This window comes from Mustela nivalis (genome assembly GCF_964662115.1).
Source record: "Mustela nivalis genome assembly, chromosome: 9".
In the NCBI taxonomy this organism is placed as follows: domain Eukaryota; kingdom Metazoa; phylum Chordata; class Mammalia; order Carnivora; family Mustelidae; genus Mustela; species Mustela nivalis.
In genome coordinates, this window is record NC_139028.1 from 118034809 (window position 1) to 118057324 (window position 22516).

Here is a 22516-nt window from a genome sequence, read left to right on the forward strand (position 1 = left end):
AGGGGGGAGGCCCTCACTGGCCGGGCCTGTGCCCAGGCCCCCACAGACCCGGCTGTGCTCAAACCAAAGACCAGGCTGGGGACCACTCCAGCGTTCTGCCAGGGACGGGCCTGTCCGGCTCCATTCGGGGAGGGTTTCCTCTTCTCTCTGGGCTGGGCTTGGCCCGGGAAGGTGGGGGCCTCGTGCCCCTTTCTGGTGGCTCTGACACAACACAGCAGGTGGACCGGTGATGGGATGGAGGCCTGGGGACCCCTGCAGGACACCCTCGGGTCCTGGGCCCCGCGAGGTGCTGAGGCTGCAGGTTGGGTGCCGGGCTGGGCTGCCCTCCGGGGACGTCCGACGTCACCGTGCACGTGCCCCAGCAGTGCGGCAGACCCTGAGCCCCCACAGCGCCGTCTGCACCCCTCAGGGATCGGCCTTCCTCGCTCACACCAACAAAACGAGTGTGAAATGGGCCTTCACGCTCCAGCTGGCCCGGGGCACTCGCTCCGCCGGGAACGCGGAGCACGGCTCGGGCCACGTCTCTGTTGGGCTCACGTGGGCTCTTACAGATGAGTGAGACGTAAGTCGTCTGTAATGTCTACGTACCTACCCACCACTTTTTTTTTTAAGTATTTATTTGAGAGAGGACCGGGGCACAAGCAGGGGAGGGGCAGGCAGAAGGAGGAGCAGATTCCCGCTAAGCAGGGAGCCTGAAGCGGGGCTCAATCCCCAGACCCTGAGGTGGTGACCGGAGCTGAAGGCAGACGCTTCACCGACTGAGACCCCCCCAGGGGCCCCCCTACCCGTTCTCTGTCAGTTTGCGTGCGGGGAAGACCCGCTCCCAGGGCAGGCGGAAAAGGCTGAGCGATGTCCTAGGCCTAGAACCTGTGACCAGGCTACCTTATGAGGCGACGGGACCAGAGATACGACTGAGATTAAGCACTGTGAGATGGAGAGATTATTCTGGGTTCTCTGCCCGGGCTCGTGAGGTGCTGGAACCCTCAGAAGAGGAGAAATTCCTCAGCTGTGGCTAGAGGGAGCTGTGGTCCGATGAGGGCAGCCGCCCGGCTGTGCAGGAGGAAGACGGGGCCGCTGGCTGACGGGGTAGGTGTCCCCGGAGCCGGATGGGGCAGGCGATGGCTCCCCTGCCAGGAGCGACCAGCCCCACGACCCCTTTCGGACCCGTCCGACTGCGTCCGACTGCGAATGTGTGCACCCAGAGGCCATGAACGTGGCGGCCCGAAGCCACGAGGTTTGGGGTAATGGATTGCCACGACACCAGCAACGCAGGCGAATCCCGGTTTCACATCACAAGGCGGAGGCCTTGTGGGCACATTTTGAGGGAAAGAAGCTCTTACTCTTTCGCAACAACTTTCTCCATTTTTCTCTGTCCTCGCCAACGCACTGGGGTCCCAACCAAGAAAGAGCTCCGAAGCCGAGGTCCGGAAGATACTAAGGAGCCTGCGTGTTCTGAGAGTTGGGAGGATTGTTTCTGAGCTGATGTCCGCGGGGTGAGGGGCTTCTTCACCTCTTCCCTCGCGGATAACCCCGAGGCTGCGGTCGGCACAGCCCAGAGCTGCCCACCGGGGCTCCCGGCTCGGTCCCCCAGGCTGAGGGTCGACGCTCACACCCACATCCCAGCCTCACACGGAGTCCTGATGCCTGGAGGGAAAGGCTTCCCCTGCTTCCTCGAGAAGGTCTATTCCTCTTGTCTCTGCAGAAGTCCCATGAGAAAACCTGTTGGGGTTTTTACCGGAGTTACAGTAAGTCTATCGATCAAGCAGGAAGAAACGCATCGACATCTGCATAGTGTGGAGTGTCTTGAGTGTGGTAGCGCTTTCCTTTCATGAAAGTCTTACTGGAAAATCTAAATGCAGCAGAACTTGGTTCTTTAAAAAAAAAACTAACAACACAGGAAAAACTCTGGTAAGATTGACTGAGACAAGGGGCAAATAAAAACAGTACCCAATTAAGTTAGAATTGACTACAAATAGGGATAAGATCGATAATAATAAAGAATATTCTCAACAACTATATGCCAACAACTTTGTAAAACCTCGAGAGGATTGGGCACATTCCTAGAAAAAATTCTAACTCCCTAGAACTGACTAAAGATGGGATAAACTGTCTCAACCAAGCTTGCAACTACTAAAGGTACCGAAGGGGTAAAGACCTTCCTGTAAGAATACACCTGGCCCAGCTGGCCTTCTCCCCGATTCTGGCACACTTGCACAGCACAGACCCTTCCAGCCACAGGCGAACATCTCAAGCTGAACAAAAAAGGAAAACAAGATATATCAAAACTCAAGGGGTGCAGCTAAAGCAGCTCTTAGAGGGTAATTTGTAGCGTTCCAAGATTCCGCTAACACAAATGGAAGGTCTCAAACCTGTGATCTCAGTTGCTACCCAAAAACTAGAAAGACACCAGCCCCAAGCAAGCAGACGGGAGGGCATTAACAGCAGTGACTGGAAATGACTGAAACAGAGAGCGGAGAGCCCCCTACCCCCGTCCGAGACAGGCTGCTGTCCCTGGCACAGCCTGAGGCCAAGCCCTGTGCTGACGGTCTCTGAAGGTCTACACCCAGGACCCCTCGTGGGGCTGTGGGAACATCTCTGTTAACCAGGCTTTGAGTCTCCCAGAGGCCTGAGGGGCCTGGGGGAGGAACCTCTCAGTTCAAACTCAAAGACCATCTGCCACCCTGGTCAGTCATGTCTGGTGCTGTCCCTGGCGTCACCACACTGAAGGCAAGAGCACCCGCTTCCTGTGGGCCCCAGGGCCGGGCGTGTCCCTGAAACCCCTCAGAGGCTGGTATGCCAAATCACCAAGGAAGCTTTCCGCACAAGCCCGCGGACGGGGACTCGCTGTAGGGCCTGGTGGAGGGGGAGGTTCTAGTCTCTCTCCTTCTCATAGGCCTTCCCACAGACGTTGCCTTCTTGAGGAAAAACAACCTACGCGTCCACATCCCTGGTCCTGTCTTTCTCCTTTCTCCGTGGTCTGCCTCTCATTCCCAGGCCAGAGCGCCGACGGACCAGGCGCCTCCTGCCGCCCCACGCGATGCCAGGAGGGCACTACCCTCGGGACGACTGGGAGGCTGTGGTCAGCCACGCCCACATCTCACAGGGGACGGGGCCCAGACGGGGGACGAGTCTCTCCGTCAGCCGTAGTGCCAAGTCTCGTGCTCAGATGTGTGGCACCCCCGGGCCTGACCCGCCACAGCGGGGCCTCCTCCCGGCCTGGCCTCCCTTACATCTGGGACTCCCAGGGGAACCCCCAGCACCACTCAGGCTGCCGGTGGGACGTGGCTTGAGGGACAAGGGTCTGTCCCCAAGGAAGCCGGGTCACACTCCTGCCGGGCTCAGATTCCCATCTGTGGGGGTGGGTGTCCAGGCCTCCCCCAGCCCGTGCTGGGCTCTGTGTCCACATGCCCTCCACCTGGGCCCTGCAGTACCTGCCCCCCTCCACCCCGTGACCTGCCCTCTGGGGCAGCTCCTGCCTGCGGCTCCGGGTACAGGCGGGAAAGTCCACAGCCCAGTCAGGTGACTTCACAAACAGTATCCCGTGGGCCCCAGTTGTGCAATCCCAGTAATTGGAACCAGCAGCCTCCCCGGGCATGGCCCTGCCTAGGTCAGAGAAGCCACTGTGCTCTGAGGTCAGGTGAAACAGGGGGCACTCGGGACACTGTCTTCTGCTGCCCCTGAGCTGACCCGTGGTGGCTCCGGAGGCAGCCCACCATGACCACCTCCAGGCAGAGCCACCACAGGGGGAGAGGGCCCAGCCAGGCGAGGTGGGGGGCACGCTGCCGGGCTCTCCTCCCACTGCGAACCCCCTGCCCCGTCCTCAAAGCCTTTCCATGCTGGGGGCTGCCGTCGCGCCCATGGCAGGAGCCCCTCACCCTCCTCCCCGGAGCCCCCATGGCCCCCACATCTGGGGCAGGAAGGCCTGAACGTGCGGCCCCCTTCTCTGTGGACCAAGGGGGCCTGGCACGGGGCTCGGGCTTCGAGACGTGGGCGCAGACCAGGAGCGGGGACAGGGGCAGCTCGGCCCTGCCCCCACCGCCCTCAGGCCCTCAGGAAGCCGTGGAAACCCGAGCTGCTGAGTGGGCCTTGGGCTCAAAGCCCCGTGTCCCCGAGCGGAATGGCTCCCCGCGGCTGGACGCCCTGGTTCGGAGATGCAAGTCCTTTGGTTTTACCTCCTCTTGTGCCTGAGGGTTCACTGCCTTGGCGGGGGGCACACTGGGCCCACAGACTTCTCTGCCCTCCCTGAGTCCTGCCATGACGTATGTGAACCCCAAGACCAGCCCATGAAGTGAGAGGACACAGCCTGGGTGAACGTCTCTGAACACACGAGATCTTGGAGACAGAAAGCTGATTCATGTTTTCTTCCCAGCTGCTTTTGGGGGTGATGAGAATGTTCTAAAACTAGGCGGTGGTGGTGGGTGTTCCATCCTGTGAATACGGGGGTGTGGAGAGTGTCCCAGGCCGCTCCTGAGAGCAGGAGCTGGGGAGGCGCCCCGAGGGGCTGGGTGCTTCTCTGGTGGACAGGAAGGCAGGGAACACACCCAGCTTTGCCCAGGGCATGGCCTTCTTTGGGGTTCTTTGTTGGGGGGCTCAGGGCCCCGGGCAGGCAGCCTCAGCAACACAGCTCCCTCCCCGGGCGGAGGCCTCCGAACTCCCCAGTCTGGCTGTGCCTCTCCCTTCCAACCCGTGGACCACGGTGTGGCTGCCATGGGGGCCTTCCTGGGCCAAGAGACAAATCGCAGATCTGTGACACCCCCTGCCCCACCCCAAATTCTGCCATGGCCCCCTATTGCCTGCCCAGTGACATCCAGACTCCGAGGGTGGTCCGTGGCCCCCTCACGACGTGCCTGGACAGACACACGGGATGCAGGCGCTCCGGGCGGGGAGCGGGGTGACATGCGGTCCTGTCCCCTCGGATCGCTGCATCACGAGTCACCACATGTACAGGGCTCCGAGGTTGTTGTAAGATTGTTTTCATACCGATGATCCAGAAATCGGAGCGATCCCATGCGGGCCCCGGTTGGCAGTAAAATTCCTCGAGGACCTCAGGACAGGTGACCAAGACAGATTTGGCAAGGGGAACTCGCCTCAACACGTCCCAGAACCAAGGGAAAGGAACGCATTCTGTTTCCCCAAGATCGGGGCTTCCTACTGTGCCTCCCGAGACCACCCGACACAGTTCACACTCATGAGCCACTCACCGCAACCTCCCACCTTAACCTGGCCCTGTGGAGCTCCGGTCCACCCCGCTTCCACCCAGCTCGCGGAGCTCGGGAAACGCAGGTCCCTCCAACTCGGCACAGTTCAGGGCAGCCCACGGCGAGTCCACACGCCTCCCCCCGGGGCCCAGGCACCCGCTGAGAGCAGGGCCTCTGGTAGGAGCGGGGACGAGGAAGGAGCAGGCCCCGCCTTGTGTGGCCTCTCAGGACTTGGGGTGCAGAACAGGGAGTCCCAGAGCGGTGCCACATGGCGGTGCTTGGGCGCACAGCACAGAAACCCCAAGTGGGGGCCGTCCCCTGCCACCCACCTTGCCCTGGGAGCTCGAAGATGGGGGGGGGAAGCTGGCAGGGGGCAGGGGGCTTCCTGGGGAGCCGACACCAGCTGGGCAGGAACGTGACCCCTGCCAGGGACGCCCCAACCCTGAATGGCCCTGCCCCCACCCAGGCCGAAGCAGGGACAGGGACCGCAGGACGGCAGCCAGCCTGGAGAAGGGACATCATGTAGGGAGAGGAGGGGGAGAGATGGCGGCCGGCAGGAGGACCCCCAGGGAGGGAAGGGGTCACGGACAGAGAGCCGGTGTGGCTGATGGTCCAAGTGAGGGCAACAGGGGGCGCACAGGGGTGGCCGACGACGCGGACAGCATCCTCTGTGGCCCCACCAAACGTCACAGGCAGGGTCCATGGCACGTGCAAGGGGCCGAGCGGGGCGTGACCTTGGACGGGCAGCTCCGGAAAGTGTGTGCATCACACCCTCCCTGCTGCCCCCAAGTCCCTCCACCAGGGGAGGGTTTCCTGGGGGTGGGACCCCGCGGCTCTGGCCCCCATTGGACATCTGGTCCAATCTTCCCTTCCTCCCCACTTGCGGAGACCCCTGCCCTGTAACCCAGGGCCTCTCCCAAGTGCTGGGGTCTATTTCCTCCCAAGAGCCTGAGGGTCCCCTTGGAAGCAAGGGATGGGAGATGGGAGCTTGGAGGGGGACTCGTGAGAACCCCATACCCGTTCCCAGGCTGGGCCGTGTCTGGTTCCGAAAAGTCCCACGGCTTCTGCGGCCAGAGACCCCACAGCCAGTATGGACCAGGCTGTGTCATAACCAGGACGTGGCCTTGCAGGGACACGGAGCCCCGGGGCTGGCACGGCCACGCAGCTCTGAGCTCCCAAGAAGGCACGGTGGCCAGGCTCTGGGCTCTCTGGGGTGGGCAGCAGGGTCCTCGCGCCCCCAGGGGGACGTTGGCCTGAAAGCCCGATGCTGCCCGTGCAGGTCCCAGGAAGGAGCCGGCAAAGAAACGCATCTTTGTGCGGCCTCTGTCCCCGGGAGGGGCTGGGCATGCAGACAGAGGAAAGGGTTGGGTGTGAGCGGGCGGCTGGGAGGACCCCATTTAAATCCCGGGAAGATTATGAGGGACGTTTGTTGCAGACTGTCAGCCCTCATTAAGTTAATGGAACCGGCGAGCTGGCCTGCTTCCAGCATGCTGGAGAAAGAAAACAAGAAAAGTGTTTTCAGCGAAAGAGCCAGGGGGTCCCGATTCGCCCGCAGCCCCGGGAGATTATGAGCCGTGGGTAATGGCCTTGCTGGAATGACTTACTGGGGACTTGTTGATTAAAACAAGGGAAGAAAACCCCTCGTGTCTAAGAAGAATTACATGGGCTTCTCACTGATTTTCTTCTAGAAAAGTGATTTGTGTGCACTTCCTTCCAGATGCCCCGGCCCCGGCCAGCGCCGCCGCAGACGCCCGCGCTCCCTGGGCAGGACGCAGAGACCTCGCCCGCTGTGGGCTTCTCTCAAGCCCTCCTCCAAGCTCCCATCTCCTGCCCACGTAGATGCGGGCAGCAGGGGCTCGCGGGCTAGGTGAGCCCTGGGGGTCCGGAACCAGGAGGTTCTGCCAGGCCCTCTGGGGCCCCTCAGGAGGGGCAGAGCCGGCCCCACCTTGCAGAAGGGAGGCCCCCACTCTCCTCCTCGCAAGTCGCCCCACAGCTGGCGTGGGACTCTCATGGCCCGTGGGCGCCCTTCCTAGCCCCCCAGTACCATGCTGGAGGACTTGGTGAAGGGAGTGGTCTGCCGTGGGGCACTGGGGGTGAGACTCCTGTGTCTGAGGACAGAGCCCCTTCTGGGACACTGCTTCTCTCCCCCACCTCCAGATTCTCTCACCTGCCGGGCCACCCACGTGCCCCAAGCTGCATCCCAAGCTGCCATGACCACAGTCCTGGGCCCAAGGCCATGCCCTTCTCCAGACAGCTGGGCTCTGGACCCACCAAACCTTGGGCGGGGTCCTCGGCATCCCAGCGAGACACGGGCATGACGGCCCCTGCCTGGCCTTCCCCACCCCACCTCCCCCTGCATGAGCCCCAGGCACCTACTGGAAGCCCGACCCTGGGCTTTCGAGTGCGCGGTGCCCCGATTCCCTTACTCCCACTCCCCAGAAGGAAGCCAGCAGGGCTGGGGTGGGCAGAGCCACCCGCCTCCAGACTGCCTGTTCCCGCCAGACTGGGAGACACCGCACGGGTTCTGGGGATGTGGTCTCTGCTCACCTCCTGTCCTCCTCGTCACCTGACCCCACCCGGGGCCTCTCAAAGACCCCTCATCCCCTGCTGTCCTCCACCTGGAAGCCCCAGGCCCTGCAGTCCCGGCCTGACTTTCAGGCCGTTTTGCTTTCGTAAAACCCGCACCTCCTGCAGACTTGGCGTCCGCTCACCCGTCCTGCCAGCGTGCTCAGCGCACGGGCCCCCAGGTTGGGGGTTATGTGGCTAAGCTGGGGTCTCTGTGCTGCCTGGGCCCTGAGCCTCCTTCCTGCTGGAGCCCCCTTCACCCTAACCCAGGCGCGCCGGGCCTGCTCTGGATCTCCCAAGCGCTTGCTCAGCACAGCCCACACCGCTCGCCCTGCTCTGCAGGCCTCCCCCTGCAGCTGGCCAATTAGCCCATGTCTGACACAGCACAGAGGGCCGAGGGCTGGCCCCTCAGCACCCTGCCGAACCCAGGGACAAAGTGACAACTGCCAGGAGAGGGGCTCACAGTGGGGGGGGGGGCTGCAGATCTCAGCCCCCGAGGCTCACGGTGTGTGCGTGGGGGGGCGGCTGCAGATCTCAGCCCCCGAGGCTCACGGTGAAGGCCTTGTGTGTCCTTCTCATGTGGCAGGTGACGACACAGAGCCCCAGCGAGGGACCGGCCAGGGCTTCTGGTGATACCGGTACAGGGCTCTGGGCCCCAGGCCTCTGCGAGGCCTCTAGTCGGGCCTTCGACTCCCCTGGGGTGAGGTGCCCTGGGGTCCGTCGTGGGGGGCGGGTGCCGGCTCGGCCTGCGTCCAGAGGGCACTTTCTCTTCTCCCCACCCTGGGTCTCGGGACACAAGGGGATGGCCCCATCCTGAGCTGGGGGTCAGGGCAAGGGTCATTCTTGTCGAGCGGGGGGCCGTCCGGGGCTGGCGAGGACAGTGCTGGGTGTCTGGGAGGGTTGAGCTGCCCTCTCACCCAGGCCCAGGGGCCGAGCACGGGTCTCATGCCGATTTCTACAGATCAGATACCGTGTACAGCGCCCCAGGCCTGAGCAGCCTTCCCCGAGAATCCTCCTGTGGGGGGTTGGGAAGAAGCTGGGGCAGTTTCTGAGATGCGGACCTTATCAGTGCTATCGGATGGGGGCTGGGGAAGTCACCTGCCTCCAGCTTGGCCTGCCCTGTGCGCTCTGTCCCCTGCCCCCCCTCCCCCCCGCCATGCCCACTTGCCTGGCTGCCCTGCTCCCCCCACCCCTGGCTCACGTCCCTGCTGCCCTGTCCTCTTGCCTGCCCTGCCCGCTCTGGCCTCGGGCCTGTGCCTCCCCGAAACTGTGTAACTTTCTGCGGGGGCGCCTGTGTGGGGCCCCAGCAGAGTCCTTGAGGCCCTGTTTTTCTCACGACTGCATTCCCAGCGCCTGACCCACAGCGAGCGCTCAGCCGCGCAAGAGCAAGGCCACGGCGCAGGGCTGCTCCGGCCCAGGCCAGCGGGGACAGGGTGCCGCCGCCGGGGGGGTGGGGGCTGGGCCGCGGCCGGTCAGGCGTGCTGGGCTGGGGGCAGAGCGCGGGGCAAGGCTCTCCCGGGGCCACCACTCGGCCCTCCGCCTTTGCCTCCCCCCAAAGGAAAGGAGAGGTTAATAAACCAATTACTTTGGGCAACGAAGCAAAATAAGTCCCATTAAAGTAATGAACGTCCTTCGCACAGCCCCCGTTGCGGAAGACTAATAAATTGGGGCTTTGTCACCATCCGGTAATTCCTCGCTGGGGCGTTTCTTCATCCCCGTCCAACAGCACAGTTTAAGGCTCTGTTAATACTTTTAAGACGGGCTCGATGCCAGACTAATTAGATTTGCACTTCCACCATGGGCCAGGCGAGGCTCGGATGTGCCCGATGAAAGAGGCCCAAGGACCCCGCGGGGGCCCCGGGGACAGCACCCGCCTTTGAGAAGGGACCATGTGCGGATTCCCACGTCTGGCCTGACACTCCGTCTGCGGCCTGGCTCCCCCGCCCCCCATGCCAGGGCATGGCTCTGATCTGAGCGAAGGCCGGGCCTCGTTCTCACGAGGGTCTCTTCCTGAATCTGCCCAGCCTGGGGGCTCTTGGGGGTCAGCCGGCTGATCCAGGACCCCAGAGCCAAACCCGGGCGGGTCCACATAGACAAGGGGGAAGAGAGAAGAGGGACCGAGGCAGAGCAGAGACAGCTGTCGGGTGCGCCCTGGACAGGGCGGTCCAGGCCAGCGCCGTGGGCATGGGACGCATTGCCACACCCGAGGGACACATCCATCAGGTGTGTGCCTGTCAGGCTGAGGCAGAAGGGTGGGTCCCCTCTGCGGGCTTCCTCCCCAAGACCCACAAGCCCGCAGGCTGCCTGAGTGCATGCTCGTCCTGCAAAACACCCAACTCGTCCTCCTCAAAACCATCAAGGTCGTCAAAAACAAGGACATTCAGAAACTGTCACGGCCCAGAGGGGTCGAGGGAGACACGGCGGCTGCATGGCAGGTGGGGGCCTGGAAAGGACCCTGAGACAGAGACAGGATGGGAGAGCCGGGAAATCTGAAGGAAGAAGGGACTCGAGTCAGCCATGGCGTCCCTCCAGCGGTGCGTTGGATGTGCCCGACGCTCCCTCCTGACCGGTGTGTTAGCCGGGGAAGGCCGGGGAGGAGGCACGAGAGAGCTCTCCGTGAGATGCTCATCATCTCCCCGTAATTTGAAATCTGTTCTACAAACTGCCCCGGCCTCTGGCTCCCGCTCTGTAAGACAGGCACTGTCACCCGGCCCGGCCTTGACCACAGGACCACCGTGAGCTCTGGTGGCACCGCAGCCAGGTGAGGCCGGGCAGGAGCATGGCTGGGGGGAGAAGGGAAGAGCCGGCAGATCGGCCTGACTGTGCGCCGAGCGTGAGTTCGGGGAGCCCGGCATCCGAGGACAAGCGAGGCCTGCACCCCGGCCACGTCAGGTTGGGTCTGGGTGTCCCACGGCTGCCAGCCCCCCGAGCAGGCACGGCCCATGGTGGGAAGGATCGGCGGTGCCGGGGTGGGCTGGGCAAGGGGGCACGAGACAGGGCTGATGGCTGGGCCCCGTGTGCCGAGACTGGCCGTGGAGCGAGTGCGTGTGCGCACCTCACAGGCCGCCGCTGTGCTCGGGACGCAGGGGCTGCCCGGGGCTGGCCGCCGCATCCGCCGGCCTCGCAGAACATCAGGACTTGCCTGTCACCGAACTATTAGTGATCTCTTGTTTTTTCCAACCTTTCCTACGGCCCATACCAAAATAGGAGGCAGGTGTTCACAAGCCCTTGGTACAGACGGCGTTTCTTAAAGTTCCAAAGTTAAATGAAAATTCCCAATGCGTGGGACTGGAAAGGAACTTCCTTAATTCGGTCAAGTTGGAGACCGAAAGCCAGGGCAAGGCATCCCAGCCGTGGAGGAGACGCTTCCATTCGTGTCCGTCACTTATTAATTTCTAGGAAGACCTCCCTAAGACAGGGCCGCCAAGGGGCCCCACGCTGCGTCCGGCAGAGTCCACTTACGGCCAAAGAAAAGAAAGATGGAGGCACGAGGGCTGGGAGAGAAAACGGTCCTTATCTGCAGCTGATAAGATCGTCTACTTAAGAAATCAGCAAGGCCAACAGATCAATTATTGCAAGTGACAAACGTGTCCCGTGGTGGCCAGGGAGGGCCAGCTCTTCCACCCCGGCAAGAAGCTCCGAGGGAAATCAGTGCCCAACTGGCCTAGAGAAGGGGCGTTGTCAGGGGTCATAAAGCAGCCCCCCGTGAGAGGAGGCCCCTCGCCGCGCTCCCAGACCGCAGGGGAGGACTCAGGAGATGACCCGAGCCGCTCAGAGAGACGCCTTGACTCTGGGGCCAGAGAACACGATCCGAGTATCCATTTCCCCCACGTTCAGCCTGTAAATCCATGCGACCCCAAGCAAACTTCCTATTGAAATTAAGGAACTTAATAATGTCCCCGTGAAGGAACAAATGTCCGGAACAAGCGAGTCAAACTTTAACAGAGGTCACGTGCGGGGCGATGGGGCCTCTTTGCAAACCGAAGCAGCAGGTCCCCGGGGCACTGGCGTGTCCCCCGGAAACGAGACCACTGGTGCAGAGGAGGGACCCCGGTCACGCTCCTCGTGATCTTGGGGACGGGGCTGGCCGCAAAGATGATCTTGCCCGCCCCCCCGCCCCTAAGAGACGGGCTGGAGAGGCTGGGAGGTGGGGGCTGCTGCTGGGAGGGCCACGGGACGGGCTCCCCGGCCGGCACCCTGAAGGGATGCAGCCCTAAGTGGCAGAAGGTGCCTTAGAACTGAAGTGAGAAGACACAGGAGAGTATCTCCTGACCAACGGGCAGTGAGGCCAGAGGCGGACGTGGGGGTTGGGTCCCCATTTGCAATGTCACTCATGGACGGTTCCCCCGAGCCACAGGGCTGCCCCGCTCCCGCCCAGCCTCGGCTGCCCGCCGGGACCCCGCCTCTGCTTGTGGAAACTCCTTCCTCCCTGCCGCGCTCCTGGGAAAATCCTAAGCTCTGTGGGTGAGCCTGTGTCTCCTCTGTGGAAATCTGTATCTTCGGGGTCTGGGACGGGGCCTGGATGGTGGGTGACAGGATCTGCGGTGACAATGCCACAGCGAGGGCAGGTCGAGCACACGTGCTCGGGCCCTGTGCCCAGGAGCGGCTCTAAGCTGTCGCACGGACCGGCCTCCGCGGGGGGCCCCCAAAGCACCTGCGGGTGTCAGAGGCTCGTCAGGCCTGGAGTGGGAAACAAGGGCACGCTCTGCTCCCCAGGCCCAGAAGAAGCTACGTGAACTCAGCTGTCCCAAGGGGCTCCCCAGGTGAGGAGCCAGTCTGGGGTCAGCCTGGCCCAGAACCTTCTTTCCTGGGAAGGTCCCAGTGCTCACATCCGAGCGAGGTGTTGTCTTCTGCTCTGGAGGAAACACGTACTTCGACCCGTGACCTAAGCAGGGGGGATGCAGGCTGCAGTTTCTGGCCGAGTCCCCGGGGGCTCCTTGCTGGCTGCACGATGTGCTGTGCTAATGGACGGTGACAGGCCTGTGCCCGCACTTCCTTGAACAGAGCTGGGACCTTGGTCCCTCGTCTTCCCATTCCTTCCCATCCCTGGTCCCTCAACCCCAGGGCTCCAGGGAGGGGTTTTCAGTGAGTAGGAGGGGGGACCGCTCACACGCCCAGCGGCCTTCCGCTCCCCTGTGGGTCAGGGTGGGTCTGCCGCAGAAGGCGGTGGCCCTTGGGGGCCCCAGAAGTGCCCCCCGCATGCCGGCTCATGGTTTGGAGGAGCAGTGGTGTGTCCCAGAAGGGGACACACATTGGATCTTCGATGGAAGACCCAGCGGAGGAGGGGCTGCGGGTACACAGAGCAGGGCAGGCGCCCGGGGCCCAGAGCCCAGGCCTGGGGGCAGGGGAGGCAGGGGCGGGTGAGAACATGCAGGGACGGGTCTCCCGGCCGACCAGGGCGGGCCTGCAGCTGATGTCTTGTGAGGACACCTGTGTGATTTCCCCTAAAACATCCTGTCCCTCTGGAAGGACCGGCCACGGGTAACATTCCTTTCCTGAGGCGGTTTGTAGGCTGAACAGGCAGCACCGGCCGCTGCTGGGGACAAGTGGCCAGGGTCTCTGCACACTTGGGCCGTGGGTGGCCGATGGTCCAAGAGCTTGGACAGAGCCCCCAGGTGGGGGATCTGATCCACGGCCACCCACGACACGCCGTCTTAACCCCAAAACTACTCATGTGGACTGATTGCCTAACCCTGCCGTGTAGACCAAAGTCCCGTCTGCACCACCACAGCCCTGCGAGTATCCAGAACTTCCAGGCTTTCTCGTTTAGGTGGAAAAGGACTTCAAGGCCCTTCCATGGGGGGAGCTGAGCACAGAACTCTCGCGGAACCCCGGCAGCACCTTCTGAGCCTCGCTGCCGTGTGACCCGAAACACCCGCACAGAATCTTCCCAGACTTTCCGGGTGAAAGTCGCCACCAGAGACGAGTCCACCTCTGTGCGCGCGCCCTTGGGCCCATGAACTTTGCCCGTTCACCACCACAACACCCACCTGGCTGGCCCAGCGGGGTCCGGGGGGGGGCAGGTGTCCTGACGGGGGAACAGGTGGGCTGGAACGGGAAGTCCAAACCACAGGCCACGAGAATTGTTACAAGTAACTAAACTAATAATAATAATAACCATTGTTATATCCCACATTTTCTTGATGGTTCATTTTCTACGCACACATGATATCTTATGGCAAGCACAGACATATGTACCCTTATTATCAATAACATAGAATTCCGTAAGACAGAGTAGAATCAGCGAGTGGAGACCATCACAGGACGTGGTGCGTGTGGGCACACGGGTCTGGTCCGCCAGGGAGAAGAGCCTGGCATGTGGGCTGTGGCCAGAGTGTGCTAGGCACTTTCCGAAGGGCATCTGGGAGAGGGCCGTGGGGTGGACACGGTGGGCAGGGGGTGTCGGTTAGGAAACTCCAGCTCTACTCCCCCCTTGAGCACCGCGGTATGCAGAGCCCTGGGGCCCAGCCGCGTAGACAGCAAAAGAAGGTCAGGGAGGCTGCTCTCCACTGGGACCCTCCCTCCTGGCCCTGAGAAGGAGCTCGGAGGGGGTTGAGGACAGACAGACTGCAAGGGATCTGCCACCTGAGACCTGAGTGCCAGGCAAGGGCCAGACTTATTTCAACCTCGAGGTCAGCCCCTGAGAGAGTGTGAGAGGCCAGGTCCTGGAGGGCAAGAACACTTCAAGAGGAGTGAGGTCAGATGACCCACGGCAGGTGGAAGCCCGGGCCCCAGACCTCCCCCACTCGAGGACCACGGAGTCTTGGGGCTGGGAGACCCTGGAGACAAAGATTGGCCCCCATATGGCGAGGGGAGCCCAGGGAGCCACGGGTCTAGTGGAAGGCTACACAGGCTCTTGCGAGGGTGCCTGTTTGTCCACATTTGCTGGCCACACCGGTTGTCCCCGCGTGACCGGGAAGAACGTCCCCCTCCCTCTCAAACGTCATAGGGGGCTCCGTCCGTTTCGCCCTGCTGGAGGGCTGCACTTCTGCTGGAAATCGGGAGACCCCACCTCCGGGTTTGGGCAGGGAGCACTCTCCCGGAACATGAGGGACAAACCATCGCCGACCCCTGAGGGCCCATCTGCGATGGGAACTGCGGAGGAGCCGCGTGTGTTTGGCCCCCAGACCCACCCGGAGGCCTCAAAGCTGTGGGCTTCCTCCCTCCGTCCCCTCAGGGCCCCAAGGCCCTTGGTTGGGCCGGCTTGCATTTACTCAGACAGGAGGCCCCGGTGGCCCCCTGGAGCAGTGAGGGGAGGGGAGGCCTCCTTCCCTCCCGGGGCTCTTGTTTGCAGAGCTCCCGAGGACCTGGCAGGACAGAGCCTGGACAAACACAGAGCATCCCCAGCAGAAATGCCAAATCAGTAAACACCCCCTCCCCCGCCGTGGCATGTTGCCTCTGATCTAGCCGCAAAGTGCAAACTGCCCCTAGAAACGGTGGGGGGGGCCACTGCACATGGCCACACCAGGCCCCGCTCCTCCGCGGGGACCACAGCCCCCAAGGCCACCGGCCACCCCCCAAGGGTGTCTGAGCCCCAGGAACCCGCAGGCCCGGCTCCAGACCGCTCTGCCCATCGTGGGGGGCTCCAGCCAGTGTGGGGCCCGGCTGGGGTACCTGCTGCGGCACGAGAGGACGACCACTCTGTGCAAAACCTCTACTGGCCTTGAGTGCAGGCCAGGGCGGGAGAGCCTGGTTCTAGAGCTCATTTTTCTTCCTTTTGCCTTTTAGTGTAAAAAACCGAACAACATCACGGTGCCCAGCACCATTCACTGCAACAGTGAACGGCGAGGACACACTCGAGACCAGAGTCCCAGGAGGTGATGAAGTGGCCGGAGGGGAGCTGCCAGGGGCCTCTGGGGGGCCCTGGACCTGCCCAGCACGTGGGGCTGAGCGGGGAGACGGGGTCGTCCCTGGAAGGGACCCCAGCTGGACAGTGGTCCCCCGCTGTCGGTGTGCCCAAAGCCGGCTGCTCCTTCGCGGAGCCTGGCATGTTCTATGGCCCAGGACCTCCTCTCACAGCAATAAGGTGGTGACTGCAGGCAAGACGCAGAACGTTCTGGAACGTTTTGTCAGTAATGGGGGAGGCTAAGAGGAGGAGGGCTAGGACCTGCCAGCAAGCCGTGTCCCTCCTTAGCTCCCGGGGACCCGGCCTCTCTCTGAGAGCCACCTCCATGCCCTGGTCTGTGAGGGTCCGAGGTCCTTCAATTCCCATCTGAGGCAGCATAGCCCAAGGCGGCCCTCGGGGGGCTGCAGGGGGACCCTAGGGCTCCATGCTGAGCTGGACCATGGCCCCCAAAGATGCCCACGTCCCGTGCCCTGGCGCCCAGGGACAGATTCGACTCCGCAGCTGGGGGGAAAGGCTGCCGAAGGAATGAGGTTTGCCGAGCAGGTGATCCTGACGTGGGAGATTCCCCTGGGTTATCTGCAATCACGAGGATCCTTGCACGGCCTGTGGCAGGAGGGGTAAAGTCGGAGGAGGAGAGGTGACTCTATGCAGAAGGTCAGAGAGACGCCGGGCAAGGATGCTCAGCCGGCCTGGGCTGCCCACACGGACAGAGCACGGGGCCCACAGCCACAGGATGCGGGGAAAAGCCCAGCCGGGCCACACCCTGACTTCAGCGCGCTGACACGGTTGTGACCCCCAGAACTGAGGGATGAAGAGTCTGTACTGTCCCGAGCCACCGAAGTTGGTAATTTGTCACAGTAGCCACAGGGGACCAACACGGTCCTCCAACAGGACAACAGGCGGGAAGGGGCCCGGTGTCCGGAGCCTGAGGTCTTGGGCTGAATCCTGCGTCAGCTCAAGGGACCCTGGACCTGCCACCCACCTCCCGGAGCCTGGGCGGCTACAAGTGTGGGATGGGATCACGCACCCCCCACCACGGACACGGGTCACCTCTCCAGCCTGGGGAGGGGCCCTGCTGCTCCCATGGTTTGTCCCTTGCGGTCACCCAGGAGGGCAGGCTGGTATCAGACCTGCTTCTCAGGGACGAGGAGACGGCAGGGAAGTCCATGCTGAAAAAGGTGGACGGTGGGCCAGCTGTTGAGTGGCAGCCCAGGCTGTGCCCACCCCCCTGGCCGTGGCACCCAGTCCGCACCTGGAACAACAGGGCTGGCCCGGCGTCCGGTTACAGCCCCCCTTGCGGGCTGTTCTGGATTCCTGTGGCCGACCGGCGTGCAGAAGCTGGGGCTGGCTCCTCTCCGGGGTCTGGGCGCCTGGAGCCCGGAGTGTGGTCTGTTCAGAGGACCCCGGCCCAGCTGGGGCCCCTGGGAACATGACAGCCCCCCCCACCAAGGCACACACACACTTGGAGGTCACGTAGACCCCTTTCTAGGCCAAGCCCCAGGGCTTCCCACTCACCGGGGACCCTGTGGGGCTGGGGTGAGCAGAGGCTGGCCTCCTCTGGACTGCTGGCTGCAGACTCCGCCCACAGCTTTGGCTGGGTCTCTGCACCGCACCCCCCCCCCCCCGGCCGGAAGGGGAGCAGAGACCCCGGGAATGTCTGAAGCAGATCCACAGGCACTGGTGTCCCTGACCCCGGTCATGTGTCACTCTGGCCTTCAGGCTGGAAGTGGGGAGGGGAGCCTTCTGCCTCTCTTGTCACCTTCATTGCAAACGTCACCTCCTCAGGGAGCCCTCCCTGATCACCCCGGCCTCGTGACCACCCTGCTGCCCACCACTTGGCCTAGGAGCCTGCTGTGAGGGCCTCCACCCCAGATCCTAGCCTCCCCTGCCTGGGGGCTCCCTCCTGGCCCCTGCTTTCACCTCCTCCTGTCCCTGCTGTTTGAAGGGTTCCTTGCTCAGCTTCTTCGTTTTGAGTTGTTTCCCACACTGACCACAGGCCATTGGTCAAAGTCAGGCTGGGACACTGCCCCCCACCATGGGAGGCTAACGTGGTTCCCCTCTGACCCCTGAGAAGGCCCTGGAACATCCTTCCTCTGGATGGAGTGAGAGCCGACCCCTGTGCCCCCCCCCCACCCCGGCTGGCTTCCATGGGTTTTGACCGCGGCCGTAGGCGCGGCTCGTAAAGACGTGCAACAGGCTGGCTGTCCCCCCATCGGCTGCCCGTCGACTCCCCTCAAGGCCAGCCTCCGACCCTACAGCGGCGAGGGGACGCAGAGCGACGGAGCCTTCCCGGTGCCCCGCGCCCTCCAGTCCGGACCAACCCGCTGCGCTTTATAGCCTGCTGGGGCCGAGCAGGCACGCGGGCTCGCCGGCGCTTTACACGAAGGCTCTTCACCAGACGGAGTCAGGCGGATTCACGCTGGGATCATAAATGTAGTTGGGATATTTTTATTTTCAAGTAGCACTTGTGAAATCTATAAAATTAAGCTAATATGCTGATTTTTAAAACAAGAACGTTATAGCCCCGGGAGTCCGTTTGCCAGTTGATGGGTCCAGGAGTCGGCTCCCGCTCTCGGCATCCGGCAGGCCTGCGGGGCCGCCCCGGGGGGCCTGGGCCTGCTCCCCCACTATGCGGTGGACATGCAGGCGGAGACCAGGTGTGGGGCTCTGGACCTCCACCCACACAGCAGCGGCAGAGGGGCCCGAGACCTCCCCTTTGTGCCCTACCTGAACTCACCCCACGGCACCCCTCCTGGGGACCCTGCCTCTAGCATCTCACGGGTACTGGGTCATTGTCCAGTGGCCCCGCCCTACCCGGTGCAGGCATCAGCCCTGGGCGTGGCTCAGGAGCCCCCCGAGGCCGCCCTGTGCAGGTGGCTGATGCCCCGGGAGGCTGCTCTTTGCTCCCAGGCACGCCCACATCCCCTGCCCCGCAGGGCTGGCCCCGTGAGAGCACACAGAGGGGCCCCTGGAAGGGGCCGGGTGGGGTTAGCAAGCCTGTAGCTCGGGGACCAGGAGGTGGCCACGGCGGGGACTTCACATGGACCACCACCTCCCAGGTCCAAGCTAGGGGCCTCCGCTCCAGGTAGCTTGCAGCTGGAGCCCCCGACCCCAATTCCTGCTCCCCAGCGGCCCAGCGTTCCAAGGACAGCCGCTGGCCTCTGACCGCAGGGCTCCCCGGGATCATGGTGCTCACAAGCCCAGGGCTTCCGGGGAAACTCAAGGCTGTTCTTACTCTGCCGTTCCCTGGGTCCCCCACACCATCCCCCGATGCTCAGGGATTTTAAGACTCAAGGCCCCCTCCTGTCCAGGTTCTCAGTACTCACAAGTACCCAGTACTTCCCCAGTCTCAGTGCTCCTCAGTCCTACGTAGTCCCGGGAGCGAGAATGGGACGTCAGTCTGTCCCAATCCCAGCAGCCCCAGGATGGGGGACATGGAAGCCTGCATTCAGGAGGGGCACTGGGGGAGCCCCGGGGCAGGCAGGAGGGCTGGCCCGCCAGGGAGCCGCTCTTTGGCACCTGGGGTGCACAGGGACCACCCTGCCCAGCGCCAGCCCTGGGCAGCTCACAAGCCCCCCTGCCCCGGGGCAGAGATCACCTCTTTGCCAGTGGTGGTCCTCTAGACCTTGAAGAAATGGGGTGGACTTCTCCCGTCCATGCCACCCTGCCTCAGAATGTTGCTGCATCTGGGCCTTTAGGGAGAAAATCAAGGTACCATGAGGTCCCCGGGGTGACCCTGATCCCGTGTGACCAGAGTCCTTACAGGAAGAGGACATCAGGAAACAGACATGCACGGAGGAATGAGCCCATGAGGACCCAGAGGGAGCACGGCCGTCTGCACACGAGGGGAGAGGCTTCGGGGGGACCTGCCCTGCCCGCCCCCACATCCCCGGGGTTGGCCTCTGGCACAGGGGACAGGGAGCATCTGCGGTGTTTGTTACGACGGCCTGAGCCGACTGATGCGGCCGCTAGCTCACACAGGGACCTGCGGAACAGCCGAGGAGGGCGGGGAGGGCCGGCCGGGCCTCGGACCCAGGGTGGGATCTGCTTACGGAGGGAGGAAGGGACAGCATTTCTGGAGGAGGGATGATGTCGGTGGGGTTGGGGTGCTGGGCGCCCCGGACCCGCGAGGCTGAGGTCAGAGGCAGGGTGAGGAGGGAGCGAGGCGGGCGGTGCTGGGGGTGCTCTGGACAAGGCTGGAGGAGGCACACGGGCTGCGCAGGGAAAGCAGGAGGGGGTGGCCCAGGTCGCCGGTCCCAGAGCACGGGCCTCACGTGGCAGGAGCCTACGCGCCTCTCGGGCCTGTCCCCTCGCCCCCGGCGCCCGGGCGTCCTCGTGCCGCGGCTGGCCCTCTCCCAGCATCTCCCCTTGGAGGCGGTGATCAAGGGGGACAGCTGAACACCCCTTGCCTTCTTGCTGCTGTCCTGCGTTCAGACCGCCCCAGCCACGGAAGCTGTGCACTGCGGAGTTCGGAGGAAGCCAGGTGCCCCGGGACAGGTGACAGTGAGGAAGGGAACCCATACGTGTGGCCGCCCCCAGCATGCTGTGTCTCCATGGGGCCTTCCCTTTTCGGTGGTTCCTGCCTGGGGCCGGGGGACCACAGCTTTGTCCATAGCCCAGGGGCCCTTGTTCTGAAGCTCAGACCATGACCAGACCGCACACCCAGACCCAAACGGGGAGTGAAGTCCCTACTTCACCGTGGGGGGAAACCGAGGCTGGAAGTGGCGGCACCTTGCCTGGGAACACACAGCTCCTGCCGGCAGAGCACTCCAGAGTAGCTTCTAGAACTCCCAGCTCCCTGTGCCCGGCCAGAGATGCTCAGCCAGGACAGCACACCTGGGACCTGGGGCTCCCCAGGGAGCCCCCACAGTAAGGCCTGCTCCTTCTCTGGCGGTCCTCGCTTCAGGGACATCCCTGCTGTCTCCCCATGGAGGAGCCTGACCGTGGCGTCCATGGCCCCCATGGTACCTGCCGGTGAGCCGGCCTCCACCCTAACCACCGGGCCCTGCTCCCCGCGCCGGGGCCCGAGCCAAGCCTACTGCTCAGCCTTGGACTCCAGGTCACCCTCTCCTCAGCCCGTGGTGGCCGGCAGGGCCGTGACCCACTGCTTCCCGGCCCTCCGCCTGGAGCGAAGTCCACTGGCCTTCTCGGCCCCCCCTGCCCAGCACACTGTGGGCCGGGGCTCTGGCCTGACCCAGCTGCTTTCCGGTTCTGAAAGCTGCCAGCCCTCTCTCGCTCAGGCCCGTGTGATTTCTCGTTCGCTTGCCTCCCAGACGTTCATTCAGGACTCTCACGCACACATCCGGAGACCCCGGGGCCAGAGCAGTGACTTCCCCTGCCAGGGACCCCCTACCCCAACTCTCAGGGGGATCCGTGCGTGAGACTAGCCCCCCAGTGCACGTGATCAGAGACCAGAAACTCTACACGATGAGGCCAAGATGGAGAAGCCCACAAGGGGCTTGTCCATGGAGGCATCTCAGGGCAAGCGACAGATGAGGCGAGAAGACTAAACAGGACTTAGCCAGTGAGGAGTGTGTGCGCAGGTCTGTGAGCAGAGAGAACCGCCCAGGGTGGGGCAGAGGGAACAGCACGTGCCAAGACCCTGGGGTCAGTGGGGGGAGGGATGAGGCGGTGCCCGAAGGGTCTGCGGGAGCAGGGTCCCTAGCAGGAGGAGGCACTCTTTGGACTTGGCGGGGGGGGGGGGGTTGGGATGACCCAGGGATCTGGCCTGAGCCCCCTGGAGGACAGGTGAGCCCCGGGGGGCCTGAGCTCTGGAGGCCGGGGCTCAGGACAGGGAGGGTATCTGGACTCTGCCTTCAGGTCCCTTCCTGTCCTGACCTTCTTGTCTCTCCAATTCCCTGGGCCTGGAAGTCTCCTGCCTCCCGTGGCCCTGTGGCCTCTGCCTCTGGTGGGTCTGTGGTTCAGCTAGCGGAGCTGCCACAGGTCAGCGAGGGGAGGGAGAGAGGGCACCCGTTCCGGCCCCTCCCTCCGGGGCTTCCCTGGCCTCTGGCCCTTCTCTGCTGACGCCCAAGGCCTCCCTGCCCCCCTTCCCCGAGGGCTGCTGGTGAGCTGGGGGTACTGCCCTACCTCGTGTGGTCCTCACGGCCGGCTCACACCTCTGAGCCAGGACATGTCTGCTGAACAGGGGTCACCCAGGGTCCCGGGGCATGCGCAGAGAGCCCAGATCTGCCTGTGGTGGGGAGGACGGGGGAGCAGATAGGGGGGCTGAGGCAGAGCAAGGCCAGGGGGCCGCAGCGGGAGGCCCTGTGATGATCTGCGAGCCGGAGTGGGGCTGACCCCGCACTCAGGAGCGCCCAGGAGCCCCTCCCCCTCCTGAGGCATCCTGCAGGATGTAGGGGGCAGCAGCCCAGAACAGCACAAGGAACAGGGCCCAGGAGGGGCGGGCGGGGGGCTCCCCAGTCTGGCTGCTGGGCAGGGCTGTCCTGCTGATGCTTCCCATCTTACTGAGGAGGAACCTGAAGCCCCGGGGGAGGGGGAGTGGGGGGCGGGCTCAGGTGTGGCTGCCTCTGAGACCCCTCCCCCGCGCGCCTGTGGCTCAGCAGCTGGCGCGCTGCCCGTGGGTGGTCACAGTCACAGAGTCCCCTCGGGAGCGCCAGCAGTCTCTGGGGAGGGGGCGTGGGGGGCGACTGGAGCCTCCCTGCCTGGGGCACAATGGGGCTGGGGCCTGCAGGGCCGGGGACCCGGTGGGGGAGACCGCCAGGGCAGGGGTCCCCTCCCTGGGCCCCGGTGGGTGGGACGGAGGCCCCCGGGCTCCGGCTGTGAGGCGAGGCCCTCGGCGGCGGCCACAATAAATATGTTTGTTCAAGGGAAGCCAGGCTGGGAGCTGTGCGCGCTGGCCTGGCGGGGAAGAAAAGGCCGCTTGTGCCTCGCACACTGGGCTGATTGT

The 22516-nt window shown here is 63.8% G+C and overlaps 1 protein-coding gene across 6 annotated transcripts in view; it reads right to left on the reverse strand.

The window, feature by feature from the left end:
- KCNQ1 (potassium voltage-gated channel subfamily Q member 1) overlaps positions 1-22516 on the reverse strand; it is a 307094-nt gene that overhangs the window by 82005 nt on the left and 202573 nt on the right. The gene's annotated exons all lie outside the window — the stretch shown is intronic.